The 16,293-nt window shown below is 37.0% G+C and overlaps 1 pseudogene; it reads right to left on the bottom strand.

Moving 5' to 3' along the window:
• Positions 1-15,665: 15,665 nt before the first annotated feature.
• LOC137808890 (small nucleolar RNA R71) lies at positions 15,666-15,771 on the bottom strand (annotated as a pseudogene).
• Between the last annotated feature and the right edge of the window lie 522 nt (positions 15,772-16,293).

Genomic DNA, 16,293 nt, shown 5'->3' with positions numbered 1-16,293 from the left:
CTTGAGCTTGATCTCCATCAACAACTCTCCATCGATCAAGGTGTACTTGCTCAAATTTTTCTTGATTTTTCTAGCATCTGTAGGCTCCAGCGGGAGTATCCCATTACTCAAGCAGCGTTTGTAGGGTGTCATCCAGGTTTCGCCCCCTTCGACTAGGCAAACCTGCAATGACTTCTCCCTAGAAACTGGGTATGTGCTTATCTTGGGCGTCTTCAACGTCTCCTGAGTCAACGACCGATGACTCCTCTTCATCCCTTCCGAAGTGCTGATCTGCTGCCAACAAACTTTTTGCACCCATCTCCTTAGCCAATAACACTGGTGGACTGGCCATGTACTCCTTCAACTTGAGGAACGCCTCTACACACTCCTTGGTCCATACGAACCTGCTATTCCTCTTCAGACACTAGAAATAGGGATGCCCCTTATCTCCTCCTGCTGACACGAATCTCGACAAAGCGGCCAGGCGCCCTGTAAACTGTTGCACCTCTTTTACTGAGATCGGGCTCCTCATTGCTATGATTGCAGCGCACTTCTCAGGATTCGCCTCTATCCCACACTCTGTGAGTAGGAACCCTAAGAACTTGCCTACTTCTACCCTGAACACACACTTATCAGGGTTTGGCTTCAATCTATACTCAGCTATTGTGGTGAATAACTCTTCTAAATCTGCTACATGTTGCTCCCTCTGCTGGGAGGTGACCACCATGTCATCCACATATGCTTGGACATTTCGCCCTATCATGCGTGCTAGTACTATGTCCATTAGTCTTTGATAAGTCGCCCCTGCATTTTTAAGCCCAAAGAGTATCACCTTATAACAGTAGCAAGAAAGCTCTGTTATGAACGTTATCTTGCATTCGTCCTTGGGATTCATCCTGATCTGATTGTAACCAGAAAAGGCACGAGAACACGATGCACCCTCCTTCCCGCTGTTACTATCGAAATCACCACTGGATCATTGTCATGCGGAACGACGTCCTAGCGGTCGGCCTTGGTGAAGACGAGGTTGACATCGGAAGTCTGATCTACCTCCCGTACCTCTACTGCCATCACCTTTCGTGCATACTTCTCCCGCTTGGAGGCGGTGCATCCTCCTCCTGAGAACCCTCTAGAGATGGTGTTGATCTCACCATGAATGGGCACCTCGTGCCCCTGATCACCTCTTGGGACTGCTAACGCCTGAACCCCCTACGGCTCTTGGAGGTAGTCTATCAAGAAGCCGCTCTTCACTAAGTCGTCCAACTGGTACCCCAGTGATAAGATGTTGTGTATAGCGTGGTCATAGGCTTGGTGGAATTCGCACCAAGCGTTCTTGCTGGGGCCAAACTTTTTGTCAGGCTTCGGGGGTGTCTTCATCCTTTCCGCTATGTTAGGAATAGCGATTAGTTCCTTGAGCTCTACTCGAAAATTGTGTCTTGGGGGTGCGTCTTCCCTCGTTCGTGTCCTGGTCTGGGGCTTCCTTGTCTCATATGGTTGTTGCTTTCCCGAGTCTTTCTTCTTTGTTGTCGCCTCATGCACCCTTATGGGTTGAGGTCGACTGGTTGTTTGAGGTCGGACAGGGCCAACGCTACTGAGTTTTTCTGTGACCCGATCTTTTGCGACGATGTGCGCCATAGCCCGACGCCTGATCTCGCAAAACATCTTTGGGCAACATCTTATCAGTGAGTTGTTGAAGGGTCCTGGTAGCACTCCTTTGGTGAAGGCGTGCACTGTCATAGCTTCATCCTTGGTGTTTAGCCTCACCACTTGGACCCAAACCTATTTAAGAACTCTTTCAAGGACTCTCCCTGGTATTGCTTTACGTCAAAGACATCGTAAGAGATCGGAGGGGGAGCCCTGTTGACAAGGTACTATTCTTTGAACAACGTTGAGAATTGGTCGAATGAAGTAATGTGTCCATGAGGGAGACTGACGAACCAATCCAACACTACGCCTGTCAACGTGCTCATAAATAGCTTGCATTACACAACATCGGAACCTCCTAAAAGCATCATCTGAGTGTGGAATGTTGTGAGGTGAGCCTCTGGGTCCTCTACACCTGTGAAGGTGACCTTCGGGCCCATGGAAGTGGCTGGTATCACAACGTCCATGATTGCCTGAGAGAATGACATGGGGTGTGCCCTAGTTGGTATTGGTGGGGCACGCTCATCCATTGCGCGCTCTTGCACCTGTTGCAAACTCCTGTGCAGTTCCTCATTGGTTATGCAAACTCTTTGTTGCTTGCCTGTGATGTGGCTAGGTCAACCTAGAAACAATCTTGGTCGACCCTAGACGTCGCTACCGCTTGCTGAAGAGCACATACGGTCTCCATCATTTGCTGTAAGGTAACATTCTCCCCTCCTTCGGTCACGACTGATCCTTGCCTCGTATTCCTCATATTGTTGGTAAGCTCTTAGCACAATTGTGAGTGAGACCTAGTTTTATTGGGCCCCACAAATGTACCGCCGGTTGACTTGGTTGTCGTTTGACTCCAACGACAGCTCCAGGCCACGCCTGTCTCCTCCTTCTCACGCCCTCCTCTTAGTGAAGAACGTTGTACCTGTAGACACAAAAGGGCGCCCTGGCGACCATTTGCACTCCAAGGCTCAAGTCAGTACTGGGGCAAAGAAACAGTAAGTGAATAAAGTAGTTTCAGTCTTAGAAACGGTGTACCTTGATAGGGTTCTTAGCACCCTTTATATAGGTTGTAGTTATGGTTTACTTCTATTTTGTTACCCATATCTAGGGTTCCTGGAAGAACGTCCTTGCGTCGCTATTAGACAGTCTTAGCGTAATCTGGCACGTAAGAATTCCCTTTACTAGAGTGCAATGACTAACAGGATGGCCGCCAAGGTACCAACTCATGCACCAGTGTTGCAGGCCATCTGTTCTATGGGTGTCCTAAGTATTCATGTGTCATGCATGCAGTCTTTCCTTGGAAACCCTAACCCTAACGGGCCTCAGCACCTCCAAGGAAAACTTGCTTGTGTCGTACCCGAATGTACCATACACACCCCATGCATGTTCCTCTCGTGACTTAGGTCTTTTCCTGGTATCTGGGTGTTAACTTCATGTTAACTCATATTGCTTGTGGGACCCAACTTACGTGGCCCACTATTGCTATCAGTCTACTAATGTCCGATGTCTTTCTCTCAGGCCGATGACCGAGGTCTGGCTTGTACAGATTCAAGACGTAACAAAACCCAATTCGCAACATTGCATATTCACACTTTAAGGACAAAGTGGAATTTCCTGCAGATGACATTGTTAGAGAAGGGCTAAATGCCACATAGAGGCTCAGTAGATAACAAAAACATCCTATATGGATGAATGACTACATAATGTAATAAGGGTAGTGTAGTTAGTGAAAGTATATGGGTTCATGTAAGCCTAAGTTCTGCTAACCTAAAACATCACCTATAGAAGTGATATGCTTCGGGAATAAGATGACTGTGAGAACTTTTACCCTAGTTGTTAATGTTTGAGTACTCGTTAGTTGCAATAACTATTGTAGCATACCCTAATAATCATTGTCATATTTTTTAACTTTATTTATAGAACTAAATTTATTTTTCTATTATTATAAATTTTATTAAGCCTTATCTTTTTAAAAAATATCAATTAAGTTCTTTTTACAACACCTATATAATATTTCCATTAATTTATGGTTCAAATAAGGATATTTCCAAAAATTCAATCATTCAAAAAATTATTTCATTATACTTATAAAATTTGCACGTGAATCTACTCGTATACACCTAAATCTGCTTGTGTACACCTAAATATGCTCATGTACACAATACATTTATAATAGGTCATTACATAAGTAACAAACATGAGACTAAGCTACTAACAAGATATTATCAAGACACTATAATTCTAAAATGATTTATATTAATTGGCCATCATATTCTTTTAGAAATTTCCGCCATCCTCTATACCTTGATTTGAGCTCCTTGTGATCAAACAAATATCGAAATCTTTGATTTTGATAACTAAATATATCAAAACGGGTTGTATATAGGTAATGTCTCTAAATATCTAAAGTCACTTTAAACTCCAAATCATGAATTGAATAATTACTTTTATGCACTTTCAATTGTTGGAGGCATAAATATCAACCTTCTTGTCTTGTTTTAGAACACAAATATGAAACATCATAAAATTCTTCATAACGTCTTTCAAAATGCTATGTCAAAGCAAAAGGATGGTCAATTTTGTTCAATTTATTTTGGAGAAACCTTTAATTTGTTAACCCCACAAAACTTTTAATCTTAGAAACATTCTTACGACGTTCTCACTAATGAAAAACTTCAACTTAGAAGGGTCCACTGATATCTCTTGAACCAAGATGACATATCCTAAAAGTTTCACTTCAAACATAAAAAACTCACTTTGGCAACTTTGCATAAAATTGTTTTTTTCTTAGAATATTCAAGATATTTTTAAGATGATCTCCATGTGTCCTCTTGAGGATGTAAGTAGATTAAGATATCATTTATCAGTTTAACCACAGTCTTATTAAGAAATTTTTTGAAAGATTTGATTTAAATAATCCATGAAGATTGTTGGAGAATTGGCAACTCCCAATGATATAATCATAAATTCATAATGACCATACTTTGATTTGAAAGTTGTCTCTGAAATATCTTTATATTTAACCAAATTTTGGTGATAACCTGATATTAGATCTATCTTGAAAAGTAAAATTACCCTATGCAACTGGTCAATTAGACCATTAATAATAGGAATAAGATATATGTTTTTGATTGTTCACTTGTTTAACTGTTTGTACTTAGAAAAAATGAGCCATCATTGTTTTTTACAAACAACACATGAGCCTGATAAGTGTCTAATTTTAGTAATATTTCATATTAAAATATAGACACTTATGAGTATTAATTGCTAAAATACATATAAAATAATCTATAATTTATGAATTTATACCTTTTTACATTTTTTATGATCTTTATTTGAATAAGAGCGTTTTATTCTCATATTTGGTGTTAATTTCAGGTTTCTAGGGAAGAATGGAGATTTGGACTAAAGAAGAATGATATAAGCTAAAAAGAGAAAGCTGAAAGGCCCAGAAACACACAAAAAGAGAAAAAAAAATCCAACTCAGTAATGGAGTATCTCGCTCAAATGAGCTCATTCTCGCTTGAGTGAGAAATGCTCCAGTGAAGTTTTTCGAAAAACAACGCCTTTCTCGCTTGAGCGAGAATGCGTCAAACAAATTGGAGCATTTTTATATTTTTTCAATAAGCCCCATCAGTGCAATGTAGGAAGTCACCTAATCAAAGAACATAATGTTAACGTGTTAATCAAAATACATAAGAGTGAGAACGATGAAACCTAATCCCTATTTTTTCAACTTGAAGCAACCAATTCTTTGCCTGTTGTCTAATTAATCATCGCCAACACAACCACTTTCAACACACTTTTTCCTTAGGGACAAATTATTACTTCTGAAAACGCGATGCACTTGTCGTGAAAAGTCATCAGAGCCTTCCAAGGGAGAAACATTGAATCTGATGAATTGTATGAAACTCAATCAGAAATTCAGTTAGCCAAGATATAAAGCACAAAACAACAAAGCACTTGAAAAACAATCCGTTGTTTCTTCGAAACAATCGGTTGTTTATACCAGTAAAGCAATAACAACTGAATTTAAATGACTTTAAGGGAAAAAAGAGATACACAAACAATTTATACTGGTTCACTCTTAAACCAATAGCTACATCCAGTCCCCATAAGCCACTGGGCAATCCACTAAGCAATTAATACAGATTACACACAAAACCACCAATGAAGTGACCTTGAACCCTTAAAGAAACACACTTCCTTTGGCACAACACACACCAAGAATGTTGATATTGACAACCTCAAGAGCACACAACACTCCTTGGCTACAACACCAGAAATTACAAAGTATTCAGAACAAATTACACTTGTTTACAGAACAATTTGAAATCAATACAGATGTAATCCTATTCCACTCTCTCTTGAGAAAACCAAAGCTGAAAAGTGAATGTTCAAAAACTTGAAAGCAATCTCTCACAACTGAAAAACTCAAATATGTTTTTCTTGTTTGTTATAAAACATAAACAAACTATTTATAGCTTTCAAAGATTGGTCAAAGCATTTAAAACAGGAGCGTATTCAGTTGAAAAACATTTAAAGCACACTCAACTAACAAAACAGAATCCTGTTAGGATTTTCAAACAAACAATCGATTGAAATCACGAAACAATCGATTGTTTTGGTTTGACAGCAAGTCAACCAACCAAAACAGTTTTCAACCTTTTCAAAAGCACCTAAGAGTAAAACAATCGGTTGCTTCAACAAAACAACAGGTTGTTTTTCACTTAGTTTGAAAAACACTTTAATCTTAAAAGATTTTAAAAACACTTTAGCTTTAGATTCAACAAAGAGTGAATTACACAATTAAACTACCCAGATCCTATCCTAAACACAATAGCAACTCCAGCCTTGCATCAAACACTTGGATTTGGATTCTTCAAAGCCTTTGATCACTCTTGATCAACAAAACAATCGGTCATGAAATGCAAACCCATCAATTAGTAACTTAAGGTTCTTAACACAGTAGACGACACAAAAAATGGTTGCCCCAAAATCAAATTATAGAAAGTGTGCCTCAAATATATAACTCATACATCTCGCTAGACTATCCAATTATGAAGATTTGACTACAGTAATGACAAATACTATACTAGCTGCTCTATGCTCTAATTCATACCATGTGGTACTTGTTGCACTCCACGAAAAGGGGTTGCTACCAACTTAGTTGTACAACCCTTTGTTGCATGACCACATATATCACATATGGGGCAAGCCACATCTAGAATTGGTTGAGGATAAAACCTATCATGTGAGGTCTACCATATCTAAAACATCCAATGACAGATTGTGACTAAGAATGAAAGATTCCATTTATGTGAGACCAACGTACATAGTAAGGCTTCCTTTGATCTTTATGTTAGGGTTTGCTCTCGAAGGTCTTCCCATATGGGGAATATTATCCCTGCTACTATTTTTTAATCCTTCCACCACCTTTGTTTTTTTTTTCACTATAGCAGAAAACTCTCAAAAGGACATTTGAATTACCACAATCTCTGTCTTTAATTCATTCTCAATTTTTTTTGCACCTCTAGGCTTCAATCATGACTTTGGCAAAAAACCTAATTAGGTGTTTGAACATAGAAGTATTCTTAATGATTGAAGCCTAAACCCTAAACCCTAAACACCTAATTAGGGTTTAGGGTTTAGGGTTTAGGGTTTAGGCTTCAAGTGGCGGCATTCTATCACTTATCTTGGAACAAGGCTCCAAGTGGCGTGACTACATTTTCCAAGTCTCAATCCAGCAAGCTTCACTCCATAAGTCTTCTTCCTTTCATTTCTTTCAACTCCATTCGGTATTTTACCATGTTTAGTGTTCTTCATTCTTTTCCACCGATTACATTTGTGTTTCCTAGCTTAGCTTTCAATTTCTGTTCGGTACAGTAGCTTTACCTTTCAATTCTGTTTAGTTTTCAATTGTTGTTCTTCATTCCTTGTTGTTTGATTCCATTTGACAATATATGGACTTCCATATGAGCTTTGGTTTGGTGCAAAGTCTTGGTGAGTTCTTGAATTAGAACATTGATCCAATTCTAAGTAAAGTGTCATTTCATGACCAACTCAAGTTGCTCCTAAGAATGTCAAAGAATCATGTATTCTTGTTATTGCATTCACATCATGTGGTATCTAGAGTCTAGGCTTGTTTTTTGCTTCAATTTTGAGTTGTATTGCACTTTACTTTCAAGAGCTCTTTAATTCAAGTTGTTTACCATTCAGTTTTAGGATTTATTTTGAGTTTTCTTGCTGTTTTTCTTTTGTTACACCAAGTGTTTGTGAAAAGGATTATGGCACTCATTGTTCATATGAGTATGGCTGCTCTTTTGGAATGGCACTCTCCTTCCTAGAGCTGACCTTAAGCTTCCTTTCACTTGTTGTTATATCTTGTGATATGTCTTTTAATTTTGTAATCATGTCAAGTTTTGTCTTAGTCATGTTATTCCATAAATGTCATTACTTCTTGTAGTACTTTTATTGCTTTGCTTGTTTCTTGCTTTGGTTTACTTTCTGTTTTTGAGTTTATTGCTTGATCCTTTGTGCATTTTCATTTTTAGATTTGAGTTCATGCTTGTATTCTCATTCTATACAAGTTCCTTTACATACTTTCCATTATGTCTTTGTTAGTTCATCATACTGTTTTTCATTCCTAAATAGGCTCCTCTGTTTTCTTACAAACGTGCTACTGTTTTCAATTTACTGCAATTAATTGGCTCATGGGAAATTTGTGAAAATTTGGATTTACATTCTTCAAAGTGTTACAAAACCATAGCAAAAAGAAGTACTCAAAAATTCCAAGTACACAAAAAATGATAAATAAAATACGGAAAGTGTACAATTCTGCCAAAAAAAATACGGTAATTGGGCAGCAATTTTGAAAAATTTATTTCTCTCAATTGGCTTACTGTTTTTGCCTCATTCCAGTGCCATTATTGAGTTAAGACATTGAAGTTTCTGTGGTTAAATTTTCACTTTCCAGTTCGCTTTCAATCATTCCAGTTAAATCTATAAACATAGCACAGTTTGCATTAAATTTTTTTTTCTAGTAGCTGTTTTCTGTTTTCTTTAATCTACTCTAGCACTTTTCTTTAGGACTCTTTTGGTGTGCCTTCTTTATTCATTGAGTTCCTTATTTTCTTGCTTGTCTTTCATTCATATTCTTTTCCAGTTTGTCATACATTGCTTTCTGTTTTTGGTTTAGCTTTTCTTGTTTATACCTTTTCTTGCTTGTCTTTTTGTTCTTCTAAAAGTTTTGTGGAGACTTGTTTTTAAGTAAGTTGGTTTGCTGTGACATTGTTTCATTTGAAGTTCCTCCATTCCACAAGAAAGGCTTGTTTGAGGACAAAATCTTTTCTTGGAGTGGTTTGAGTACTTTCTTGGGCATTTTCCAGCAACCTATATCTCACTTTATTTGTCTAACAAGTTTCTTTCACTCTTTGTTTCTGTTTTTGTATTTTGTGATCATGGCTCATTTTTCTAGTGGAGAATCCTCCAAACCTTGCTCACCTCAAAAAGCAGCCCTTTTTTAAGACTTAAAGAATGCCAAGCAATCCAATGCTCACTATCTTGATGTGATAAGACAAATGGAGGCAAGGCTCCAAAGTTTGGAGTTAAGCCGTGAAGAAATCCATCAAAACCGGGAGAGAAGACCTCATCCTCCTCTTCGGCATTCTTCAAGACATTCTCATTCTTCTCATGGTTATTATGAAGACAATGCATGGCCAAGGCATCATCACCATGAAGAGAGGCGCCAACATGTGGCTGGCACTTGTTCTCCTAATGTAAAACTTCCTAGCTTTAGTGGTGAAAGTGATCCCAATGTATACTTAGGATGGGAGGCTAACGTTGAGCAAATTTTTGATGTAAATGGGGTTAGAGATGAGCATAGGGTTAGATTAGCTTCTTTAGAATTTTTGGACTATGCCATGCAATGGTGGCATCAATATCTCATGGACATTGACCTACACAAGAGGCCGTCCGTGGTCTCTTGGAACGATTTGAAAGCATGTTTACGCGCTAGATTCGTACCCCCACACTTTAGGAAAGACCTAATGTTGAAACTCCAACGGTTTCATCAAGGCACGCTAAGTGTGGATGATTACTTTAAACAACTAGACACGCTTTTAATTCGAATTAATATGGATGAGAGTGAGGAAGCTAAGATAGCTAGGTTTGTGAGTGGCCTTCGAAGGGACATTCAAGACGTGGTAGAGTTGCAAGAATATTCTTCTTTGGAAAATGTGGTGCACCTTGCTAGTAAAATTGAAAATCAACTTGCAAGGAAAAATGCTTTCAAAAATTCTTCTAAGGATAACTACTACCACTCTTCTTGGAAAAATAAAAATAACACTTTTTCAAATATCCCTTCTAAGGACTCTACTTTCAAACCTAGAGAGTCTAAGCCTTCCACTTCCACTTCTAGGCCTAAATCTCCACCTAAATCGTCTAGTAAGAAGTGTTTTAAATGCTTAAGCTATGGACATATTGCTTCTAATTGCCCTTCCAAACGAACTATGTATATGCATGATGGGGTAGATGGTAGTGAGCATGAGTCTGAATCTTCTAGACATTCCTCACCTTCTAGATCCCCAAGTGAGAGTGAGAGTGAAAGCCCACATGAGGGTGACCTATTAGTAATAAGACGTATGCTTGGAAAAGTTTTAAAACCTTTTGATGACACTCAAAGAGAAAATATTTTTCATTCAAGGTGTCTTATTAATGATAGGGTATGCTCTTTGATTGTGGATGGGGGGAGTTGTGCTAATGTGGCAAGCACAAGAGTGGTAGACAAACTTGGATTGCCTACCATCTCTCATGCCAAGCCCTACAAGTTACAATGGTTGAGTGAGGTGGGTGAGTTAGTGGTGAACAAGCCAAGTCCTCATTACATTTTCCATTGGTAAATATAAAGATGAGGTCTTGTGTGATGTTGTTCCAATGGAAGCTACTCATATTCTTTAGGTAGGCCATGGCAATTTGATAGAAAAGTTTTTCATGATGGCTTTACCAACAAAATTTCTTTTAACTTCCATGGGCACAAAGTCATTCTTAAGTCTCTCTCTCCAAAGGAAGTGCATGAGGACCAAGTCAAAATGAGAGAAAAGAGAGAGAAAGAAAATGATAAACAAAGTTCCAAGAGAAGCCTTCTCATATCTACCCAACAAGTTAAAAAGGTAATAGTTACTCACAAGCCTATTTTTTTAGCTATTCCTAGACCTATTGAATGTGAGTCGGCTAAGGATAGTCCCACATGTTTGGACAATTTGGTAAAGGAATATGAAGATGTGTTTTAAGATCCTCCTAAAGGCTTACCACCTCTAAGAGGGATTGAACACCAAATAGACTTCATGCCCGGGGTTTATTTACCAAATCGCCCTGCATATAGGACCAATCCCCAAGAGGCCAAAGAAATTCAACAACAAGTTGAGGATTTATTAGCTAAGGGGTGGGTACAAGATAGCATGAGCCCATGTGCTATGCCTGTCATACTTGTCCCAAAAAAAGATGGGACATGGAGGATGTGTACGGATTGTCGCGCTATAAATAACATTACCATCAAATATAGGCATCCCATTCCTAGGTTAGATGACTTGTTGGATGAATTACATGGGTCTAAAATATTTTCCAAAATTGATCTTAAAAGTGGTTACAATCAAATTCGAATTAAACATGGTGATGAATGGAAAACCGCTTTTAAGACCAAATTTGGTTTATATGAGTGGTTGGTCATGCCTTTTGGCTTGACTAATGCTCCTAGTACCTTCATGCGACTCATGCATCATGTTTTGAGAGCATTCATTGGCAAGTTTGTTGTGGTTTACTTTGATGATATTCTTATATATAGCTTGTCTTTAGAAGATCATGAGTCACATGTTAGACAAGTATTAGAAACCCTTAGGAAGGAGAAATTGTATGCTAATCATGCTAAATGTTTCTATGCATTAGATCATATAGACTTCCTAGGGTTTGTGGTAAGTCATAAAGGGGTGCATGTAGATCAAACAAAAGTTGCAGCAATTCAACATTGGCCTACACCCACCAATGTCAATGAAGTACGAAGTTTTCATGGACTTGCTAGTTTTTATAGGCGGTTTGTGAAAGACTTTAGTACAATTGTCGCACCTTTAAATGCCATAGTAAAGAAGGATGTGGTTTTTAAGTGGGGACAAGAGCAAGAAAACGCTTTTCAAACTTTGAAGGATAAGTTAACTAAAGCCCCCATTCTAGCCCTTCCTAACTTTGCTAAGACATTTGAAATAGAATGTGATGCTTCTAATATAGGCATTGGGGTCGTTCTCCTTCAAGAAGGACACCCCATAGCTTATTTTAGTGAGAAACTCAAAGGGAGTCATCTCAATTACTCCACTTATGATAAAGAACTTTATGCTCTTGTTAGAGCCTTGCAAAATTGGCAACACTATCTTTTTCCAAAGGAATTTGTGATCCATAGTGATCATGAGTCCCTTAAATATTTGAAAAGCCAAAGCAAGCTTAATAAGAGACATGCTAAGTGGGTGGAGTTTATTGAGCAATTTCCTTAAGTGATCAAACATAAACAAGGTAAAATTAATGTGGTTGTCAATGCTCTTTCAAGAAGATATACCTTGTTAAATGTTTTGAATGTTCAATACTTAGGATTTGATCACATAAAGGAACTTTATCATGATGACTTAGATTTCTCTCTAATCTATCAAGAGTGTTCCAAGGGAGGTCACAAAGACTTTTTCTTACATAATGGTTTTCTTTTCAAAGGAAAAAGACTTTGTGTTCCCCAAGGATCCATAAGACAATCTCTTGTTAGAGAGGCTCATGAGGGTGGGCTTGTGGGACATTTTTGGGTAGCTAAGACTTTAGACACATTGCATGAACATTTCTTTTGGCCTCACATGTGCAAATCCGTACATACCTTCTGTGATAAATGTATAGCATGTAGGAAGGCTAAATCTAAGGTCCAACCCCATGGTTTATATACCCCTCTTCCTATCCCTACAATGCCTTGGGTTGATATTTCTATGGATTTTATCTTAGGACTGCCCAAGACATCGAAGGGTAAGGATTCCATCTTTGTGGTAGTGGACTGTTTTTCTAAAATGGCTCATTTTATTCCATGCCACAAAGTGGATGATGCATGCCATATTGCAAATCTCTTCTTCAAGGAAGTTGTTCGTTTACATGGACTTCCTAGAAGTATAGTATCCGATAGGGATTCTAAGTTCTTAAGTCACTTTTGGAGGACCTTATGGGGGAAACTTGGCACAAAACTTCTGTTTTCTACTACTTGCCACCCTCAAACTGATGGTCAAACTGAAGTGGTTAATAGAACTTTGGGTCAATTATTGCGATGCTTTATTTCCGGGAATCCAAGGGCTTGGGAGGATTTACTACCTCATGTTGAGTTTGCTTATAATAGGGTAGTAAATTCCACCACTAACCATTCTCCTTTTGAGGTTGTTTATGGGTTTAATCCCCTCACACCACTAGATCTTCTTCCTATTCCTGTACTTGATGAGGTTCTATGCAAGGACGGTTTTGAAAAGGCTTCTTTTATTAAGGATTTGCATAACCGCATCAAGTTACAAATTGAGAAGAAAGTTGGTAAGTATGCTGACACTGCTAACCAAAGGAGAAAGGCATTAATCTTTGAGCCCGGCGATTGGGTTTGGCTTCATTTGAGAAAGGATAGATTTCCTTCTCTAAGGAAGTCCAAACTTATGCCTCGTGGTGGTGGCCCTTTCCAAGTCATCAAGAGGATTAATGATAATGCCTATGAGTTAGATCTGCCTACTACTTATCTTGGAAGTAATTATTTCAATATTACTAATCTCACTCCTTTTGCTGCAGGTTTCTGATAAGTGTCTAATTTCAGTAATATTTCATATTAAAATATAGGCACTTATGAGAATTTATTGCTAATTTACATATAAAATAATCCCTAATTTATGAATTTATATCTTTTTACATTTTTTATGATCTTTATTTGAATAATAGTATTTTATTCCCAAATTTGGTGTTAATTGCAGATTTCTAAGGAAGATTGGAGATTTGGATTAAAGATGAATGATTTGAGCCAAAAAGATAAAGATAGAAGGTCCCAGAATGAAAGAAAAAAAGAAAGAAAGATTGGGCCTTTTTATGTTTTATCATTTAGCCCATTAGCGCGACACAATAAACAACCTAACCCTAGAAAACTAGGATAAATAGAGGGCTAGAGGCTCAACCTTAGGGTGTCAGATTGAGAGGAAAACACCATAGAGTGAATTGTAACCCAATTGGGAGAATGGAAGGTGATAGAAGTATGCGTGGCTAATTCTACCCTTTGGGATTGGGAGTAATCTGCTCAAACTCTTATGTATTGAGGTGATATTTTATATATTAATATTCAGTTCTTGATTGATTATTGGTATTGTTGTTTTACTTTTAATTATCCGTGACAAATTGAGAATCTTAAATCTGACCGGGAGGTATTTTTAGGGTTCAGACCTAAACAACAATACTTAACATATTTAAGTGCTAGGAATAGACTTGAAATGTTAATTGCTATTAAACGTCTGAGCTTCGTTCTAAGTTGTTCTTATAAGTATGCGAGGGATCGATAGTTAGGGAACATTCTTAAGGATTTTATATGCGAGGAATCGATATAAATGATTTTTATACGGGCATCAATTTCAATTAAAGAACTTAATATTAACATGCTAATCAAAATATATGAGAGTGAGAGAGATAAAACTTAATCCCAATTTTTCCAATTGAAGCAACTAATTCTTTGTTTGTTTTCTTATTGATCAGTGCCAACATAATCACTTCACACTCTTTTTTATTGTTCTGTTGTTATATTTAGCGAATATTATACTTGATGATTCACTGTTCTTTGTGGGATCGATATCCGTCCTTAGGGACAATTATTACTTCTGACAAACGCGGTGCACTTGCCGTAAAAAGTCATCAAGTTTTTGGCGCCGTTGCCGGGGACAAGTTTAATTTGTTGAGTATAATTTCCTAAATATTGTAAATATTTTAATTGTTTTGATTTTGTTTATTTTATTTCATTATAGATTTTATTTTATTTTAATTTATAGATTTTCTGTTTTAAAAAAAAATTGTTTTTATTTTTTTTCTTTACGTTATTTATGTTAGTTGGTTTTTATTGTTATTTTATTTTATTTTGATTTTAATTTTGTTTTCTTTTCTTAAATTTTATTTTATTTTTTTTTTTTTTTTTTGCTTTTAGGTTTAGTTTACGTAGTTTATTTGTAGGTAGTTTTATTTAGGTTTACGTAGTTATTATTTATTTGTTTTAATTAATTATTTTTACGTAAGTTAGTTAGAAATTTTGTTAGTTGTTTACAATTATACTTTTCAGTTTTATTCTTGTTTAACTTTATTTTATTTTATTATTTTATTTCTAGTATTTATTTTTTATTTTTATGTACGTTATTTCTTGTTTTTATGTGTTTTCTTTTATTCTGTTTTTAGTTTTGGTTTTATCTGTATATTTTTTTTAATATTTTTGTTATTTTTCTCTTAACGTCATTTTAGTGTTTTGTTTTTGTTTTTGTTTTATTTTTGTTTTATTTTGCAGAATTGTTTTATTTTATTTTACTTTAAAAAAAAATACTCTGTTCTTTTTTTTTTCACTAATATGTTTTAGGAAGAAAGCAACATGGCAGAAGAACAAGCACCACCTCCTAAGAGGACACTTGGAGATTATGTCATGTACCAAGGACCAAGGCATTATTCTAGTATCGCAATACCTGCTACCGCTAAGGCCTTGAAAATAAATCCTACTTTTCTCACTCTCATCATTACTCATCAATTCAAAGCAATGGATCATGAGGATCCATGTTCACATTTGTCTACATTTTATGAATTGGTGGGAACAATGGGCTTTCAATCAAGTGATCTTGAAAATGCTTATATGCGTTTGTTTTCTTTGTCATTGGCAGGAAAGGCTAAGGATTGGCTCAGATCACTTCCAAATCAGAGTCTCACTAGTTGGAAGGAGGTAGAGGAAAAATTTCTGCAAAGATTTTTTCCAATTTCTCGCTACATCAAAGCAAAGTCTGAAATTTCTGTGTTCAGACAAGGAGTAGATGAATCATTATGTGAGACATGGGAAAGATTTAAAATGTTACTTAGAAAATGTCCAAATCATGGGTTTGAAGATATTGCTCAACTGAGCATATTTTTCACCGGTCTCAGATCTAACACAAAGATGCTCCTAGATGCTGCAGCTGGCGGCACAATGATGGCTCTTGATGTAGAACAAGCGACAAGGATTATTGTTGCATTGGTGTCAACTGATTATCAAGCCCAACATGATAGACAAAATACTCAGAAGGAAGCATCGTTAGAAGATGCACTCTTGGCTCAAAATAAAATTCTGACACAGCAGATTGGACAACTAACCGCACAAATGGCTAAATTGCCCCAACAGTTATATGTTGTGCATTCATCTCAAAGCCAGAGTCAATCAATCATGTGTGATTTTTGTGGAGGTGATCATCCTAATGGTCACTGTTCTTATCTGAACAATTCATCTGAAGTTGAGGACTCATCCATGCTTGAAAGAATGAGTAAAGTTGAAGAAGCCCTAACAAAGCTTGTGATAATGGAAGAAAATAGCATGACAAGGATCAGGAATATAGAGATCCAAATGGGAAAAGTGGCTAAACAATTTGA

This window comes from Phaseolus vulgaris, chromosome 3 (assembly GCF_000499845.2).
Source record: "Phaseolus vulgaris cultivar G19833 chromosome 3, P. vulgaris v2.0, whole genome shotgun sequence".
In the NCBI taxonomy this organism is placed as follows: domain Eukaryota; kingdom Viridiplantae; phylum Streptophyta; class Magnoliopsida; order Fabales; family Fabaceae; genus Phaseolus; species Phaseolus vulgaris.
This window is presented reverse-complemented; position numbering and strand designations above follow the sequence as displayed.